The following is an 18,934-nucleotide window of genomic DNA, read 5'->3' as shown; positions in this document are numbered from 1 at the left end:
ACACCCCCCCCTCCCCCAGGAGCCGGACCGGCAGATGCTCCTGACCCCGCTGCTCCTCCAGCGCGGGGCTCTTCCTCCGTGACCCCCCCCCCCCCCGGAGCTGGGCCCGCAGGTGCTCCCGACCCCGCTGCTCCTCCAGCTCTGGGCTCTTCCTCCGTGACCCCCCCCCCCGGAGATGGGCCTGCAGGTGCTCCTGACCCCGCTGCTCCTCCAGCTCTGGGCTCTTCCTCCGTGACCCCCCCCCCCCCCGGAGCTGGGCCCGCAGGTGCTCCCGACCCCGCTGCTCCTCCAGCGCGGGGCTCTTCCTCCGTGACCCGCCCCCCCCCGGAGCTGGGCCCGCAGGTGCTCCCGACCCCGCTGCTCCTCCAGCTCTGGGCTCTTCCTCCGTGACCCCCCCCCCCGGAGATGGGCCTGCAGGTGCTCCTGACCCCGCTGCTCCTCCAGCTCTGGGCTCTTCCTCCGTGACCCCCCCCCCCCCCGGAGCTGGGCCCGCAGGTGCTCCTGACCCCGCTGCTCCTCCAGCTCTGGGCTCTTCCTCCGTGACCCCCCCCCCCCCCGGAGCTGGGCCCGCAGGTGCTCCCGACCCCGCTGCTCCTCCAGCTCTGGGCTCTTCCTCCGTGACCCCCCCCCCCCCGGAGCTGGGCCCGCAGGTGCTCCTGACCCCGCTGCTCCTCCAGCTCTGGGCTCTTCCTCCGTGACCCCCCCCCCCCGGAGCTGGGCCCGCAGGTGCTCCCGACCCCGCTGCTCCTCCAGCTCTGGGCTCTTCCTCCGTGACCCCCCCCCTCCCCCGGAGCTGGGCCCGCAGGTGCTCCCGACCCCGCTGCTCCTCCAGCGCGGGGCTCTTCCTCCGTGACCCCCCCCCCCCCGGAGCTGGGCCCGCAGGTGCTCCCGACCCCGTTGCTCTTCCAGCTCTGGGCTCTTCCTCCGTGACCCCCCCCTCCCCCGGAGCTGGGCCTGCAGGTGCTCCCGACCCCGTTGCTCTTCCAGCTCTGGGCTCTTCCTCCGTGACCCCCCCCTCCCCCGGAGCTGGGCCTGCAGGTGCTCCTGACCCCGCTGCTCCTCCAGCTCTGGGCTCTTCCTCCGTGACCCCCCCCCCCCCCCGGAGCTGGGCCCGCAGGTGCTCCCGACCCCGCTGCTCCTCCAGCTCTGGGCTCTTCCTCCGTGACCGCCCCCCCCCGGAGCTGGGCCCGCAGGTGCTCCCGACCCCGCTGCTCCTCCAGCTCTGGGCTCTTCCTCCGTGACCCCCCCCCCCCGGAGCTGGGCCCGCAGGTGCTCCCGACCCCGCTGCTCCTCCAGCTCTGGGCTCTTCCTCCGTGACCCCCCCCCTCAGGTAGCAGGTCCCTGCAGGTGCTCCCGACCCCGCTGCTCCTCCAGCGCGGGGCTCTTACTCCGTGCCCCCCCGCCCCCCCCAGGTAGCAGGTCCCTGCAGGTGCTCCCGACCCCGCTGGGCTCTCCGTACATGAGCGCAAGTCGGTCTCTTGCAGCGCAAGACCTGAGCGCGCTGGAGCCGGGGCGGAGCCGTGAGGTCTGCAGGTTTGGGGCCCTGGAGCCCCCGCGGGCCTGCGCCTGCAGCGGGGGAGCCGGAGCCGGACTGCGCGGAACACGGGGAGGACGTGATGCTAGAAAGGCTGTGTTGGAATCGACAGATTCTGGTGCTTTTCTGTGCCTATGGATATACAAGTCCGAACCCGCTTTTTTTTTTTTTTTTTTTTTTTTGTTCCCTGATTCCATGTACTTAGGCAAAGCTCAAAGTCAGAACCTGGTAAAACTCAAAAGTAGGTCAGGAAAATAGAATCGTAAAAGATGTCAGAGAGTCAAGTGAAGAAAGGAGAGAGAGGGAAAAAAAGACCTTTCGTTGGCGCTTAAGCCAGGTGAACTACTTGCACAGGCTTCTCCTCCACTGGAGCACTTGTCCTTAGGGCCTGGAGGGGGATACCTGAGGGTGGAAGGCACAGCTCTGGGCTCAGCAGCTGGGCTCAGTCTCCCGCCTCCTGCCCATGTGGACCCCCCAAGCTGTGTGACCCCCTGAGCTGCCTTCCAGCTCTTCCAGGGGGAGAGGCCGTCCTGAAGAGTGCACGAGCTTGTTCCCGCCGGCACCTGGCAGCCTTGAGCAGGCAGCACCAGCCGTTCTTTTGATTCTTATTACTTATTTTTGGTCCCTAGTAAAACCTCTTGGTGACTTCCTCCGCACCAGTGCCCAACAAATGTCTGAACTGTTGAGCGTCCAAGACAAGGAAAGCGTGACCTGTATGTGGCCCGAGAACTGAATGGACCCAACGTGGAGAAGAACAAGACAGCTCCGCGGTATAATGGTTGAGCTGGGGGAATAAGGCAACTTGATAGTTGTGTGAGACTTAAAAGTATGAAAAAAAAAAAAAAAAGCTAATGGGTATTTATTGAAATTATCTAAGTGTGAGTTGTTTTTTTTTTTTTTTTTTTTAAGATTTTATTTATTCATGAGAGACCCACAGAGAGAGAGAGAGGCAGAGACACAGGCCGAGGGAGAAGCAGGTTCCCTGCGCGATGTGGGGCTCGACCCCAGGACCCCGGGATCACAACCTGAGCCAAAGGCTGATGCTCAGCCATTGAGCCATCCAAGGGCCTCTCAACCTAGACTTTCTGGAGTTTTAATCATGCATAAAGACACTAACTACAGCAGAAAATTGAACCTAGGATCCTTCATGGCTGTGGCGTCGTGTCTTCCTGCACCTGTGTACCCTCACATGCTGAATACCTGCCCTTCTCTTTCATTTTCCCCATTAGTCCTCAGGCCATTGCCTCCCTTCCCAGCCTAGACTGCAGGGTTTATCAGCATCCACACTCCCTGCGTCCGATGCATCTGACCCAGGAGCCTGTCAGAACTGTAACCCTGAATGCATCCCATAAATCCCCAGCTCGGTGCCCTGGAGGAAGCACTACACAAGGGCGTATGGTCTCCAGTGTCAGCTCACCAGATTCTTGACAATCCTTTAATTGGTCGTTCATCAGTTTCCGGTCTTACGGTGTTCAGTGCTTTCTTACAAACCACCCCTTCCCAGCCTCAACTCCTGTCTTTGTTAGAAGGTGCCCAATGTAGTCTGAAAGGTGTTTTTCAGACACATGCATCTGCAGTGTTTATGTCGGTTCCTGCTCATTTTAATTTCATGTTCCCTTTCTAGATTGTACTTTAGAGAAGGATGACAGACCTTTGAGTGGCATGATGGGGATGCTCAGGGAGACAAGCCTGCAGTTGGAACTTTACCTTTAATGCACGTGGTGCTCTGTGGCAGCTCATGCTTTGGGTTAAAATAAGCAAATGTCTTTTTAAAGTGAAGGGAAGGAAAAATAAGAGGAAATCAGCAAGGGAAACAACCACAGGAGACTCTAATTGTAGAAAACAAACAGGATCACTGGAGGGAAGGTGGGTTGGGGATGGGGGTAACTGGGTGATGGGCATGATGGAGGGCACGTGATGGAATGAGCCCTGGATGTTCCATGCAACTGATGAGCCACCAAACTCTACCTCTGAAACTAAAAACATAAAATGCTAGATTCTGGATTGTTTCTGCTTTGTTTTTTGCAGATCAGTAAGGCCGAAAAGTTGATTCACTTGATCTGGGGTAATAGAAATAGGTGAAAATACTAAGATGGATTCTCCTCCCTACCTGCCATCAGTCACCCATTCACTGCAACAAAGATTCCCTACGGGCCACACATATTTCCAGCAGCCTTGTTTCCAGTTACCAGAAAATGCAAGCCATCCTACAACATGCATCTTAATGTCCTGCCTCCCCATTTCCCTCCCTGCCCCATGTACCTCCGTCTTACTTATCCCAGGAGATGGAATATACCCCCACCTATGCTGTGGATCAGTACTTCTCCTTCTAGACCCCTCAGCTGCATTTGGTACCACTGATCAGATCCTCCTTGAAACCTAACTCCCTTTGCGTTGCTTCTTTTTTTTCTGCCTACTTCATACTTCTTAGCTGGCTCTTTCTCTCCCTGCCCTTTAAACAGTGTAGGTTCCAACATTTTATTTTTATTATTATTATTATTATTATTATTATTATTATTATTATTATTATCTGTATTTTCTCCTTGGGAGTATCACCCACTCATTGTTTTAATCTATTTGCTCATGGAGCCTAAAACTGCTGTTCCAGACTTCTTTGAGGTTCAGACTTTTATTTCTATTGGTTCACAGTCTCCTTGAACCTTCCTGGGTGTAATCGGAAACCAGGCCCATAGTTGGAGGGCAGGGAGAGGTGGAAGAAAGAGGCCACTCCAGAGGGGTAGGTAGCAGGTTGACGAAGCAAAGGAACTTACGTACAAGGCTTGTTCTGCCTGCCAAACCTCGAAAGTTTACGCAGAATCCTGAATGGGGTCCAGTCACGTATGCAATCCAGATGGGTCTCAGCAGCACATCACTATCTCAAGGCTGTGTCCTTGGAGCAGCCTCTGGACCCAGGGGAGGCAAGCTGGACACACATTTCAAGGACAGGGGAGGGCATGATGAGCCTCCAGTTGCCGGTGTCCAGCTCACAGGTCAACCAGTGGTCATGTCCCTTTGGTGACTCCTACAATGATTTCCTGGCCTTCTAGATGGATCCACTTGGGAGGGCTCATGAGCCATTCCAACTTTAATTTGTCCCTTTCATTCCCACTATCTCAGTGCTGTCCCTAGCCTTACCACCGCTGCCCACACGCCCAAATTCATCTTGTAAGTAGCAGCCAGAGGGATCAGTCCCAAATGTAAACCCAAAAGTTTCACTTGTCTGCTTAGATTTCTTCAATCCATCTTTCTTATCACCTCCAAGATAAAGTCTAACTCCATAGCCTGGCGTGCTAGGAGGACCTCCATGGTCTTGTCACTGTTTATGCTTCCAAACTTATCTCCCATCACACCCACTCCCCGTTCATGAGGCAGTTTGAGATCTTATTTTTATTGACTATTTGGGCTATCCTGATTTCTTTGCCTGACTCTTACTTATCCTGGTTTTTCAGAGAGTCAAGAAGTTTTTACCTATTCCATAGTCTGAATGAGTTGACTTTCCTCCTGGCTTTCTTGGCAATCATCTTTTCATTCAAAAAACTTTATTGAGCCTCTAATTTTGTGCCAGACACTGAACTAGATACTAGAAACATAATAGTGAACAAATGTATAAACCAATCTAACAATTGACCTGACATCTTATATTCTCATGGGGAAGGGAGGCAGGTCATAAAAATATTTTTTTTTTTTTTTAGAAAATGCAGTTCAACCCAATTGGCTCCATACTTGAGAATATCTAGGAATTGGCCGGGTTAAAAGGGGAGGAGGAGAAGTGCTCAGATAGAGGTAACAACTCGTGGGAAGACCCACACATGAGAGTAGAGCACAGTCTAAGAACACAGATTCTAGACAGGGGGCTGAGGAGGTAAACAGGGACCAGATCATGAAGAATATTCTAGTCCTGTTAAGGAGTTCTTCCTAAAGGTAATAGAAAGCTTGAGGGGTTTTGACATGATAAGGTTTATATTTTAGATGATGGTTCTGGCTACCGTGAGAAAAATAGAATTCAAGAGTGGCAAGGAAACCAGTTCAAGAGGGAGGGAAACCAATTGGGACAACATTGTAATACAGAGAAAGGAAGATGGTGGCCTGCTCTGGGGTATTGACAATGTAATGGAAATAGATCCCAGAGGAATTTAGGATGTAGAAGTGATGGAACTTGATGAACTAGGACGGCAGAAGTAAGAGAAAGTAAGGATAGAGTCTCATAAACAGGTTTTTTTTTAATTATAAATTTATTTTTTATTGGTGTTCAATTTGCCAACATACAGAATAACACCCAATGCTCATCCCGTCAAGTGTCCCCCTCAGTGCCCATCACCCACTCACCCCCACCCCCTGCCCTCCTCCCCTTCCACCAGCCCTAGTTCGTTTCCCAGAGTTAGGAGTCTTCATGTTCTGTCTCCTTTTCTGGTATTTCCTACCCATCTCTTCTCCCTTCCCTTCTATTCCCTTTCACTATTATTTATATTCCCCAAATAAAAGAGACCATAAGATGTTTGTCCTTCTCTGATTGACTTACTTCACTCAGCATAATACCCTCCAGTTCCATCCACATCAAAGCACATGGTGGGTATTCATCCTTTCTAATGGCTGAGGAATATTCCATTGTATACATAGACCACATCTTCTTCATCCATTCATCTTTCGATGGACACCGAGGCTCCTTCCACAGTTTGGCTATTGTGGACATTCTGCTATAAACATCGGGGTGCAGGTGTCCCGGCGTTTCATTGCATCTGTATCTTTGGGGTAAATCCCCAGCAGTGCAATTGCTGGGTCGTAGGGCAGGTCTATTTTTAACTCTTTGAGGAACCTCCACACAGTTTTCCAGAGGGGCTGCACCAGTTCACATTGCCACCAACAGTGTAAGAGGGTTCCCTTTTCTCCGCATCCTCTCCAACATTTAGGGTTTCCTGCCTTGTTAATTTTCCCCATCCTCACTGGTATGAAGTGGTATATCATTGTGGTTTTGATTTGTATTTCCCTGATGGCAAGTGATGCAGAGCATTTTCTCATGTGCGTGTTGGCCATGTCTATGTCTTCCTCTGTGAGATTTCTGTTTTTAGCGAAAATAGGAACTACCGTGTTTGCTTTCATCTATTCATAGCCGGGCACACGTCCTTAGATGTAGATGCTTGACGAATGTCTGTTTCATGAGAGTTTTCTGACTCAAGTGCCCAGATAAATGGGGTGTCATTCTCTGATTTATAGAGGGAAACTCATTTTGGGTGGTGAGCGATGGGTGAGTTTCAGACCCGTCAACCTCAAGATGCCTGCGGGAGATACACATGAAAATGTCCAGATACACGGCACTTGGAAGAGATCAGTGGGTTCTTTGCATACTTAAAAAAATAAAAGTTTATGTTATATTGAAATGACCTGTTTTATGTCTGTCGCAACTACTACACAGGGCTGGTTCTTAATGACTTGATTCCCGAGCACCTAACTCTGTGCCTGGCACAAACTGTGCACGCAGTTAATGTTTGTTGTTGTGATGAACTACTCCTTTTCAAACATGGTCCATCTAACAGAAATTAGTAATAGTAGTAGCCTCTGAGGAGGAAAGCAGGGGGTCAAAGTGAAAGATTTTCCTGGCATATACTTTGGTTCTTTATGCTTCCCCCTCCACGTGCTTCTATTTCTCAAGAAAAATAGGATGACCAAAAAAAGTGTTCCATTCAACTCTTTGAGCCTTAAACTGAGAACAGCACTGGGACTCTGGTCTGATTGGTATAAGGCAGGAGAGTAATGCTGCCTGAAATCATGACAGCATTTCTGACCACATCACATTGACTGACTCACAAATTTATTGGTTGTATCCTTGATGCCATTATTCCACACACTTAATATTATTAATAATATTCATTCATTTCTTAAAAATGATGGCTAACCATGAATAGCAAGGGGAGGTGAAATTATGAACACACATTGTACATGAAGGGCATCAGACAAAAGCTTTGAAAAGCTTGTGCAAAAGGAGAGTCATAGTTTTATGCCTGCCTGACATTTCATAAGAGAAAACAAGGTGCCATCTAACAGCTATCGCTCGGCAGTATTACAGGTTACATCTGTGTGCAAAACCCCTTATCACAAGTTGGAATATCCTTTGCACATTTTAACGATGGTTAATTATGAATGAAAGGGTAAAAATGTATGGTGCCTTTATAGATTTTTGAATTACTATTTTAGTGTATAATTTTACGTAAAGGTTCAGGGCTATAGATCTACTGAAAATGCACTAATATCTAAAGAAAGCAGTAAGTTCTGGTAACATTTTTGTGTGCACGGCACGTTCACTGGGTGGCGTGGTTGCATTAACGTTAACCTTATGCCCTTTGAAAGTCAACAGAAATAGAGTGATAAACATCAAACACAATGTTCTAGGTGGAAAAAATTATATTCTAAGTTTATTAGCCCTAAAATACATGTTTAGAGTCCAGGCTTAAGAAGAAAAACAGCAGTGAAGTCAAAGTAGCCGCTGTCTACTTTGATTACCTTTTAATCATTCCAGACCTATTGATCTACTTCATTCCTCAGCTGTTTACATCTTTGTGAGTAGATTTGGGATCTGAGCTATGCATTTGCAACAGCTTAAACATTATTTTTGTTCTGGACTTGCATGGAATTTTTAGTTTGAAACCATAAAATACATGTCCTTTGCTGATTTTTGATCACTTCTAAACCAGATCCAGGGGAGCAAACACATGATGTGTTATTTTTTTTTTTTAAGATTTTAAAAAAATGTCTTTATTCATGAGAGACACAGAATGAGAGGCAGAGGCACCTGCAGAGGGAGAAGCAGGCAGCAGCCCGATGTGGGACTCGATCCTGGGAATCCAGGATCACACCCTGAGCTAAAGGCAGACGCTCAACCACTGAGGCACCCAGGCACCCCCACATGGTGTGTTATACTCAAAGCTGTCTAGTAGCCTCTCCCCAACCTTTCACACCAACATCTTGTTTTAACATAGTTAATATAGAGCACTTTATGGATTTATAGCCCAAACTAATTGAACATTGTTAAAAATATTTGTCCAATGTGACTTTTTTTCCTAATGCAATTTTCATACCCTGGGTATTTCCAATGTTGGTATTTTAATATCCTATAATGTTTCCAGTTATTTCAAGGAAGTTCATGAGAGTCACAAGGAAAGACTGTTTCTCCTCTCAACAGTCTATTGCACTTCCCGTCACCAAATGGGTGGGTTTTTTCCCCACACTGACCAATTCTCCAAAGCCAGCTGGGTGTCCTACAATTCAGGTCAGTTCTGATACCCTCTACCAGGGGTTAGCATCAGATCCCACAAGTTAGGAACTCCGTGCACAAGACTGCGCAACTCCAGATACCAATCACCAGTCTAAGGTTGACATCTGTGCTTCTGACCTACAGCTATATGTTGGAGTTTCCATGACCCCTTGGTCAGGCTCAATAGTTTGCTAAAATGGCTCAAAGAATTTAGGAAAATATATTTACCAGTTTATTATATAATAAACGATATGAGAAGAGACACAGATGAACAGTCAGATGAGGAGACACACAGTGTGAGGTCTGGGAGGGTCCTGAGTTCAGGGGTGCCACCTCCTGAAATATAAATGTGTTCACCAGTCAGAAGCTCTCTGAACCCCGTCGTATTAGAATTAGGCTTCATCCCATAGGCATGATTGGTCATTAACTCCATCTCCATCCCCTCTCCCTGTCTTGAGAATGGGGGAGGGCCTGAAAAGTTCTAAGCTTCTAATCACAGCCTGGGTTTGGTTTTTTTGTTTTGTTTTGTTTTTTTGTTTGTTTGTTTGTTTGTTTTTTGATGACCAGAGCCATCCTAAAGCCGTCCGGAGCCCACCCAGAATCACCTCATTAGAACAAAACATACTCCTGTCACCCAAGAAATTCCAAGGAGTTCAGGAGTCCTGTGTCAGGAACTAGGGTCAAAACCCAAATATTAGAACAAAAGATGCCCCTAGGGTTCTTATCACTTAAGATATTACAAGGGCTTTAGAAGTTCTGTGCCAGGAACAGGGTGGGGCAGAGGATGCAGTGGAGAAGATATGGAGAAGAGGACAGAGACTATATATTTTGTTTATTATTTCAGTTTCCTTCTTCGTGAAATAGAGGCTTTTTCTAGATAGGTACTTTTTGCTCAAAAAAAAAAAGACAACAATTCTCATTTTTATTTCACAAATAATATTGTGAAGACTTTAGTAAGTTCCCCAACCATTTACCACTTTGCCAGTGTAGAATTCTAGATTTTATGTTGGAGAAAACAATTTCATTTCAGGGAAAGGAAGAAAGGATATACTAGAATTTATTTTTCCAGGATGAGGACATCTCTTTGGCTCAGGAAGGGGATGAGGTAAAGAGAGGTAGCAGGGACCGGGGAGGTGAGGGTGGGAAGACCACACCACGGGCAGTCTGGCCACAGAATCCAGTAGCTCTGCCCTGTTTTAGCCTTGACTCCTATAGGTGTTGCTCCCAAATGGGAGGTTGAGTGCTCTGGGTATATGAGTTTAGAAATTAAGAGATTAAGAAAAAAGGCGTTATGCTGCCGTAGCTAGTACCACAAACAGGGTGGCTTCAACAACAGAAATATGTTGTCTCACCCTATCTGGAGATCAGAAGCCCAAGATCAAGGTACTGGCCAGGTTGGTTCCTTCTGAGGCTATAAAGAAGAGTCTGGTCTGTGCCTCTGCCCAGCTCCTGGTGGGTTTGCTGGCAGTCTTGGGTTTTCCTTGGCTTGTAGATATACCACCCCGATGTCTGCCTTTATCTTCACATGACTTTTTTTTTTTTTTTTTGCATGTGCCTCTGTGTCCAAATTTCCTGTTTTTTTTAGGGACTCCAGTAATATAGGAATAAGGGCCACTTTAAGGACCTCATTGAACTTGTTGATGCCCCTAAAGACCCCATTTCCAAATAAGGTCACATTCTGAAGTCTTGTGGTTGTGGACTTCAAAATCCCTCTTTTGGAGAACACAATTTAACCCATAAAATATAGCACACAACATCAGGAACCCAAAGCTTTCCTGCGTAGCCTCTATAAATAGCCTGAGGGCTCCATCCAGGACAAATCTGCCAGCTCCCCTCCAAGCAGAATACAGTTAATACTTTTTAAAATTGAGTTCTAATTTCTTGTTATTTTTATGCTGCTAATGCCCTTTGAGTGCAACGTGTTCAAAACATGTGATTCATTTTATTTTTCTTAGAAACCGCGCTCTTAAAAAGCCCTGTCTGGATAACTTCAGAACAAACAAACAGAAAATTAATTGAACTGGTGACACTTTGCATCTCTTCTGTGGAGCAAAATCAGGTTTTATGCAACAGAACATGGAGGTTTGTCTTAATTTTCCCACGACTGCCAGTGACTGTGAATTCTAAACTCAGCACTTGGTGACCACATGGAGATAACATTGAAGGAAGCATAACCAAGTATCGGTTTAGAAACAACTTTAAAAGTTGTACCCAAGCTCCAAACTGCTGATGACATGCTGGTTTGCTAACAGTGGAAAAGTTTGCTTTTAGTTGTGTGGCCAGCTTTCCATGAGCCATGTTACAGAGCCCACATCAGTTCTGCAGGTGGTCCTAGACCAGCATCGGGGGGTGCTGCTTTGGTAACACAGCTTCAGAGCACCCCTCAGAGCTGACCAGCTGGGGACCAGTGACCCTACTTAAAAAAAGCTGCCTAAGAGGATGGTCGGTGGGGAGGGGGGGTATGCTGCAAGAGAATCCTGGGTAGAGATGGAGATGCCAGTGGGACAGCCTGTCTTCTCCTTGATCTGTAGAACCCACAGCCCACCATAGAGCTCCCCCTGGAAAACAGTATAGTGTTGCGGGGTGAGAATCCTTAGGAAAACTTGTCAAGGAATCCAGACGAAAAGCATGGTGGAAAGTGCCTATTTCTAGATATTATGAATACAGAAAGTACATCGGGGTAGACTGTTCCTGCAGGACTCAAGGACATCAAAGTGAATACTTGGGAAGAGAACCCACGATATGATAACTGAGGCTCCAAATGAAAGGATGCAGGGGTTGGGTCGGGGGCAGGATCTCTAGAGCAGCTCTGACAGCCACAGGACCAAGGGAGGGAGCCCTCACCCAAAAAAACATAGTGGTAGGGCTGAGGACAGTAGAAAACCTCTCCAAGAGACCAAGCGCTCCTTCCTTGTAGAGATCACCCCAGCAACAGGAGCCACCAGCAAAGGACAGAGCCCTTCCAAGCCAGGGGGATTCCAGAAATGCCAGATACCTTGGTCCAGGATGGGGATGGTTTTATAAGACGAACTCTGATTCTCTTGTCCCTTCTCCTTTCCTTTAACTTCAAAGAAAATGGGTCCAAGAAAGAAGGGAGAGGAATAGGGGTAGAGCTTCACCTTCTCCCCTCCTGTTTTGAACTGGCAAATCTTTGTTTGAATGATTCAAAGTGGCCGGAACGTTATGGAATCTGCCCAAGATCCCATTAAAGAAACAAAAGAGAGAGATTCAAAATAACGTAGTTGGAGGCAATACTTAGAAACAAAACAGTTTAAGATTTATATTGCTCAGCGGCGTAAACACTCCTGAACCAGTAATGATCCTATTCTTAGAAGGAATCTCCAGGCCTGACCGCTAGATGTAAATGAAGACAGCTTGTTAGAACATGAGACAAAAATAAGTCTTTTATGGCCGTTTTTAGTGTTGGAGCCTCAAATCATTAGAGTCACTCCTCTGGCTGCTATAGACCGAGGAATCCCGTTTCAATAAATCTATCAAAATATTTATTTAACAAATATATATTGACTGCCTATTATTAGATGGACATTGTGTTAGCTGTAGGCAGTACAAGTGCAAAGAAGGTATTGTCCCTGTCCTTGAAGAGGTCATTGTGTGTGTATATGTGTGCATACGTGTGTGTGCGGGCACACATGCGTTTATGAACAGCTAATTATACCTCAACCAGAGAAGAAGGATGGCAGAGGGTTGATAGAAATGTGGTGATAATCCCCAGGAGGAAGCAGTTAATCTCCAGGGGAAATCAATAGTCTTCACACAAAGTATGACATTTGAGCTGGTTCTTGGAGGAGGAGCGTATTCGGCCCACTAAATCCATGTCAGCATTTAACAGGGTGCTCAGATTAGCTTGTCAGGTTGTTTTTCCATCTGGCAGTTAGAGGTGAGCAGGGAGGCTCAGCAGGGAGGCGGAGGCCCATCAAGGATAGAAGCCTGGTGGGCAGGGATGAGACAGGGAGGAGATGCTGCCAGAGTGGGAGGTGGGGAGCCAAAACTGGGGCCTCCATCGCTTTACTGAGGTCCATCCCAGGGCTATTAGGGGTCTTTTTTATAACTGTATTCCATTTAGTAGGCAAGTTTGGGCCAGTGACCAAATACGCAGGATGGTCCCTGATTCTTAAGACTTGACAATTTGAAATAACGTGTGAATGTGTAGAGAGACATGAAGATCAGTAAAACAGGGGCCAAAACAGTTGCAAAGGGAAGCCACCAAACGAGCCCCTGAGCACATACAGAAATGAGGTTCGAGTTCTCTCCATCCTTCCAGCTCTCTGAAGCTTTGGTAATCTATTTTATATTTTTAAATTTTCCGGTTTCCGTGACGTGTACACTAGAACAGCAGCTACTTGCGTGATTTGGAGCAAGTCTCGGAGAGATCCCATTTTTAAAAATAATCCTAAAACTAGAAGGTCGAGCTAAATTACCATCATGATCCTTTCCAAAGCTGTCCATAATTTATGAGTACTTGAGGTTAGTTCAATAAATGCTAAGGATACCACAGTCAGACTCCGAGCACTTGGATGAAATCCATTCATTTAAAAACGATGTGGGGAGTATCTATTAGAAAGATTGCCAGGTAAAATTGCAGGATACCTACATAAATATGAATTTCAGAGAAGAAAAGAGGACTTTTTAAAAATATGAGTATGTTCCACGTAATATTTTACATATTCAAATATTATACTTACAAAGTATACTTGATTTGAAATTTAAATTTAACTAGATGTCCTATTTAAATATATAGTTTTTCTAAATCTAACATCCTTACCATGAAAAGCTCGGCTCGGTGGAAAACGGTGAATCGGGTATAGATCTTGCCCCGGCGCTAAAGATTGAAATAAGACTCAAATATAAATAATCATATTACAATGTGACAAGTGATAAGCCGTATGCAAAATATACAGAGAGAAGGCTACGAAGGTTCACAAAAGGGAGAAATTGGTTCCAGAAGCAATTTCCAGAAGTAAGGGAAGCCACTGAGGAGGGCTATGCAAAATGGCAGGGGTGAAGCTTGTGAACGTGGAAGAAGGGCCTTCCTGGGAGAGTTGGTGGCTCTAGAAAAGTCTTAGAGGTGGGAAAGCACAGAATAAGAGAAGATGATAGTCACATGGTGCATCTGTGTCCTGCATGCTTGCAGAGAATTCATGGCAGAAGGGACTGGAAAGGTTGGGTTGGGCCATACCACAGGAGCCTGGCCAGAGGTAGGAAGAAATCTGGAAATCTGGAAATCTGAAGAGGCTAAGGGGTTGTACTTGGTGCTTGTGGTTTTCGATCTAGGGCAACACCAGACACCAAGAGAAGGGAGAGTATGAAGGATCATCCCCAACCCATTACCTCCAAGAAAACATGGCCCCTTGGTGTCATCTCTGTTCACAAAAGAAAAAATCTATCTTTTTTTTAATAAATTTATTTTTTATTGGTGTTCAATCTGCCAACATACAGAATAACACCCAGTGCTCATCCCGTCAAGTGCCCCTCTCAGTGCCCGTCACCCATTCACCCCCACCCCCCGCCCTCCTCCCCTTCTACCACCCCTAGTTCGTTTCCCAGAGTTAAGAGTCTTCAACGCGGATGGAACTGGAGAGTATTATGCTGAGTGAAATAAGTCAATCGGAGAAGGACAAACATTATATGGTCTCATTCATTTGGGGAATATAAATAATAGTGAAAGGGAATAGAACGGAAGGGAGAGGAAATGGGTAGGAAATATCAGAAAGGGAGACAGAACATGAAAAAAATCTATCTTAACAAATGTAAGTGGAGAAGAAATGTGGTAAAATGGGAAAAAACACAATCTTTGGTGTGAAAACATTGGGAGTTCAAATTCACATTTCCCCTCTGTATGATTTCCTGTCTCCGAAGCATGGTTTCCTTTTCTATAAATGGGACTAACAAGGCTCTTAATATGCCTGCAGGTTATGAGTAGGTACCAACAGATACCTGGAACCCAGGAGGAGCCCACTAAACACTAACTGCTGAGCGAGCTAGGATTTCACTTACTACTTACTCCCCTCTGCCCTTAAGTGTCTTTAGTTTAATAGGTGAAGATGCTACCAGCAAATAGGAAGCTTCCTTTCAAAATATTCATTTTTTTCTCTTTACAAAGAAATATATTTTAAAAAATAAAAACAACATATCCACTTGAACTGAAACAAAGGAAAAGAAAAAAAGAAAAAAAAAACAAGAGGCCAATATTTGAATATTTGGACCAGATATTTGCTCTGAATGCTCTCAACACCAAAGGAAAGCTAGATTTCTGTCCCAAGTGAACTATCATATAGTTTGGACAGGTGTCCTGGGAAGAGCTTGAGGGTCTTTAGGTAGTTGTTAAATGAAAGCAAGCATTTCTATTTAATTATCGAAGGCCTGGCCAGACGGTGTGAAAAGTTATAGCTCTGCTGGTGAACCAGGGAGTCTCAGGGATGCTCTGTGCTCAGTGGGATAACAGACCCTAGCGCTCATGGCCTGTGAAAGCCAGAGAGAAGGGGGAATGGGGCAGGAATGGCAGAGTTTATCCCTCATAAAGACTCATTTTGGATAATTCTTGTTTCCTTTTGTCCCCTAGATGCCTATCTCAGTTGTTTACATAAGATGGACCACAGAGATGGATGGATTAATTTATATTAATTAATTTTAATTAATTAATTTCATTAATTCTGAGAAAAGCACCTAGAGCAGCAAAGTTGAATAGCCACCATAGCTGAAACTGCATTTACAGATAATGCATCCCCATTTCAGTATTTTTCTTTTAAGAATGAATTGTCGCTGGTAGCTACCTTTATTCATATCTTTTCTCCTCAACCTCATTCCTATCCCCGTTGCTGAGCAAATCCAGAATAGATTTGCAGTGGAAGAAAAACTACCCATTCCTTTGTCTTTCCCGCCAGGCCCACAGTTGGCTTCAAGCTCATGGAGCTCATCCCTATGCACAGCGCAGCGTGAGCTGCATCTTAGGTTTATTCTCATCCTTGGTATTTGGGGTCAATAAACTCGGTTAGTGCACAGCTGTGACACAGGAGGATTCCTACGGGCTTTAAGCAAATGTACGTGATTTTATCAGTCCCAGAAGACTGGCCCTTGAGTGATTTGCTTGGGTAACATTCTTGGCAGTGCTTCTTTTTTTGTTTTTAATAATGTTCAGGGTTCATGTTTGTGAGACTCTCAAATTTATTTCCAATTAGATCAAGGTGACCTTCCCCTCCTCTGAGCTGTGTCTCCCATGAGACTCATGAATCCTGCTGAGGTCTCTCATAGCTGCCATTGGTTACTGTGAGAGCACCTAAGGCTTAAAATAACTGACGTTTATAGGACCACACACTAAGGCAGGACAGAAAGGCCACTCATCTCACACAACGTTTGTATCAAATTATTTGGGTTAGTGCTTAAAACCCGGGTAGGGCTTGAGCATTGAGAGACATTTTTTAATTCAAGGTGGAGGAGCTGAAGGGAGCTAAATCACAGAGCATAGAATTAGGGTCAACCACATTCAGGATGAAGAATCTTGGGTTCAATATCTGGGGACATTGAGAATAGGCGGCTTCAGAACTTAGCTCTCATTTGTCTGGATGACTCCCACATATAAGCCATCATTCTCTGATTCAGGCAAGGGCGAGGTGGGGGTGACAAGACCATTGGCCTCCAACCCTTCTGTTTGCCAAGCCTGGATCCCCACAGGCCTCATTAATGTCAGTCACGTTTTGGGAATGAGCTATGGGAGTGATCCCTTCCTTCCTACTCATCTTTCTGCCTCTTGAGAAGAGGGACAGTTCTACTGCTTACTTTGAAAAATGTGAAATCTAAACACGATAAATGTAAACGTTGGATGACACCAGTATTGGATGCTATCAAGTTGAAAGGGTGATGTAAGGGGCACCTGGATGTCTCAGTTGGTTAAGTGTCTGCCTTTAGCTCAGGTCATGATCCCAGGGTCCTGGGATCGAGCCCTATATCCGACTCCCTGCTCTCCCTCTCCCTCTGCCCCTCCCCCTGCTCTCTCTCTCTCTCTCTCCCTCTCATAAATAAATAAATAAATAAATAAATAAATAAAATCTTTTAAAAAATGATTTTGTGAAACGCAGTGCTTGAATTTCAGAACTGACATAAGGGAAACACACAACAGGCCATCCTGTCAATTTTATGTTTCTATTCCAGAAATGTGAGTGTTTTTTTTTACAGGGAAGTATGATTTTTCTTCCCCTGCTAGAAGCCACAAGGCAAGTAATGATCTACTTAACCTGCATAATAGAAATCATACGAGTAATTTGAAATTTAACCAGTTGTTAAATACATATTTGTATGTATATACTTGTCCTATCACTCCAAATGAAGCAATATGTGTGTACAACATACAGTTCATATTTTTATGTCCTGTTTCCCCTTCATTCCTTGCATTGGGATATTATTAGTGCTCAATAAATATTTGTCAAATTAATCATAAATGAGATGAAAGAAATAAAAAGTCTCATCTACAAATCTTTTTTAAAGATTTTATTTATTTCAGAAAGAGAAAGAGAGCACAAGTGGGTGAGGGGCAGGGGGATAACCCAGGGAGAAGTGGACTCCCAGCAGAGCACAGGGCCTGACATGGGGCTTGTTTGAACCCAGGACCCTGAAATCATGACCTGAGCCAAAGGCAAACTGCACTTAACCGATTGAGCCACCCAGGTGCCCCAGCCCATCTATAAATCTGTAATGGAGGCAACAGTGGCAGTGTTCTTCTTTCAGAAAAATAAAACACCAGCTCTAAGCAAAATCAATCTTGGAGATGCTCCTTAATGACTTGGCAATCAATAGCTCCCAGCTCAAAAACTAAATTAAGATAAAATAAAGCATTACCTTTATTGTTACAAATGCCATCAGAATCATTCATTCATCATAAATTCAGTTATGATGAAATTGTTTTTTTTTTACAAAACTATTGGGAACTATTTCCTTTTGCTCCTTGTTCTCAAGTATACATGTAGAAAGATGGAGTTCTTCTTTCTCCTTCATTCCTTTGTTCTGCTCTGCCCATTTCTGCGGAAAGGGAGAACAGATTAAAAAGAAAAAGATTGAGAGTTGGTGGGTATAATATCAAGTACAGTCAATTATTGTCAAGAGAAAGACCTTTCATTTTGTCTTGGGTAACTACTATGTTCTGAGGAATTTAAGAACCCAAAAGTCTGCTCTTGGATTCACAGTCTCAATGTGATGTCATTCACCAAGAATGGAGACAAGATATTTGCATTAAACCTTGATGCCTTGAGAGTTTCTAAAATGGGTTCAGGCATGTGGAGGTGGGCAGGAAAGGAAGAAAAAAAAAAAAAGGGTAGGAAGACCAGAGGGAGCGAGAAAGCAACTTGGCTGTTTCCATCTGGAAAGAAAAGAAGTATAGTCTGGTCATGAATGTTGAGATTCTCTGGAATCAAATGGCTGAAGTTGAATCTGTCACCTGGTTAAATGAGGAAGACAATAGCCCTGACTTCACAGACTTCTTTTAAGAATGAGAGGAGTTAGTCCATGTAAATTGCTTAGACCAGTGGCTGACAAGTAATCGTTTCATAAATGTTAGCCATCAATATCTGAGTTTGTCTCTGCTGAAATTGGTGGGGGCTTTGAGGGGGAAAATATGCAAGTGTTTTGGCCTCTTCTCGGACGACATATGTCTGTTGAATCAGCTCACAAAAATTTTGGTTATAGGATCCTGAGTGACAATCCATTTCATTTGGGTTCCAAATTCCCTACATAGCACAGTAATGCCTTTGGTTTTCCAGCTACCAGAAGACCATCACTATCTCTGCTGATTCTATAATTCTTGAGGAAAGAGCTCAGGCTCCCCACTTTTTTTTTTTTTCCAAACCTACATGATTTGTTTCTGGAGCTAAGGGAACAGATTATTTTCTTATTTTTAGTTTTCAGTCATATTTTTGGCATAAAATTGTGTGCTTTCTTTTTTTATTCGAAGCACTATGAAAGGAAATGCTCACAATATGCTATTAAATCTTGTTTAAAGGCTGGACAAAACTCTATGTGCACAGGTTAACCCCGATAGTTTGCTGTAGTTGCCTCCAGAGGTAAGCTGATGGATGACTTTTGTGTACCTTCTTTATGATTCTTGCATATTTTCTAAATTACTTTAATATGCTGGGATTCCTTTGAAT

At 45.2% G+C, this 18,934-nt stretch overlaps 1 long non-coding RNA gene across 8 annotated transcripts; it reads left to right on the top strand.

The window, feature by feature from the left end:
* The first annotated feature begins 17 nt into the window (after positions 1-17).
* Positions 18-3,536, top strand: LOC144307355 (uncharacterized). Of its 8 annotated transcripts, none has more exons than XR_013374242.1 (4): positions 18-112; positions 1,740-1,871; positions 2,164-2,304; positions 2,444-3,536. It is a non-coding gene; the product is annotated as an uncharacterized LOC144307355 (long non-coding RNA). The 8 variants fall into 8 exon arrangements; XR_013374246.1 differs by lacking the exon at positions 18-112 and adding an exon at positions 324-342; XR_013374244.1 differs by lacking the exon at positions 18-112 and adding an exon at positions 399-417.
* Positions 3,537-18,934: the final 15,398 nt, after the last annotated feature.

Source organism: Canis aureus, chromosome 38 (genome assembly GCF_053574225.1).
Source record: "Canis aureus isolate CA01 chromosome 38, VMU_Caureus_v.1.0, whole genome shotgun sequence".
NCBI lineage: Eukaryota > Metazoa > Chordata > Mammalia > Carnivora > Canidae > Canis > Canis aureus.
Note: the sequence above shows the minus strand (reverse complement) of the source record. Positions and strands in the feature narration are given on the sequence as shown.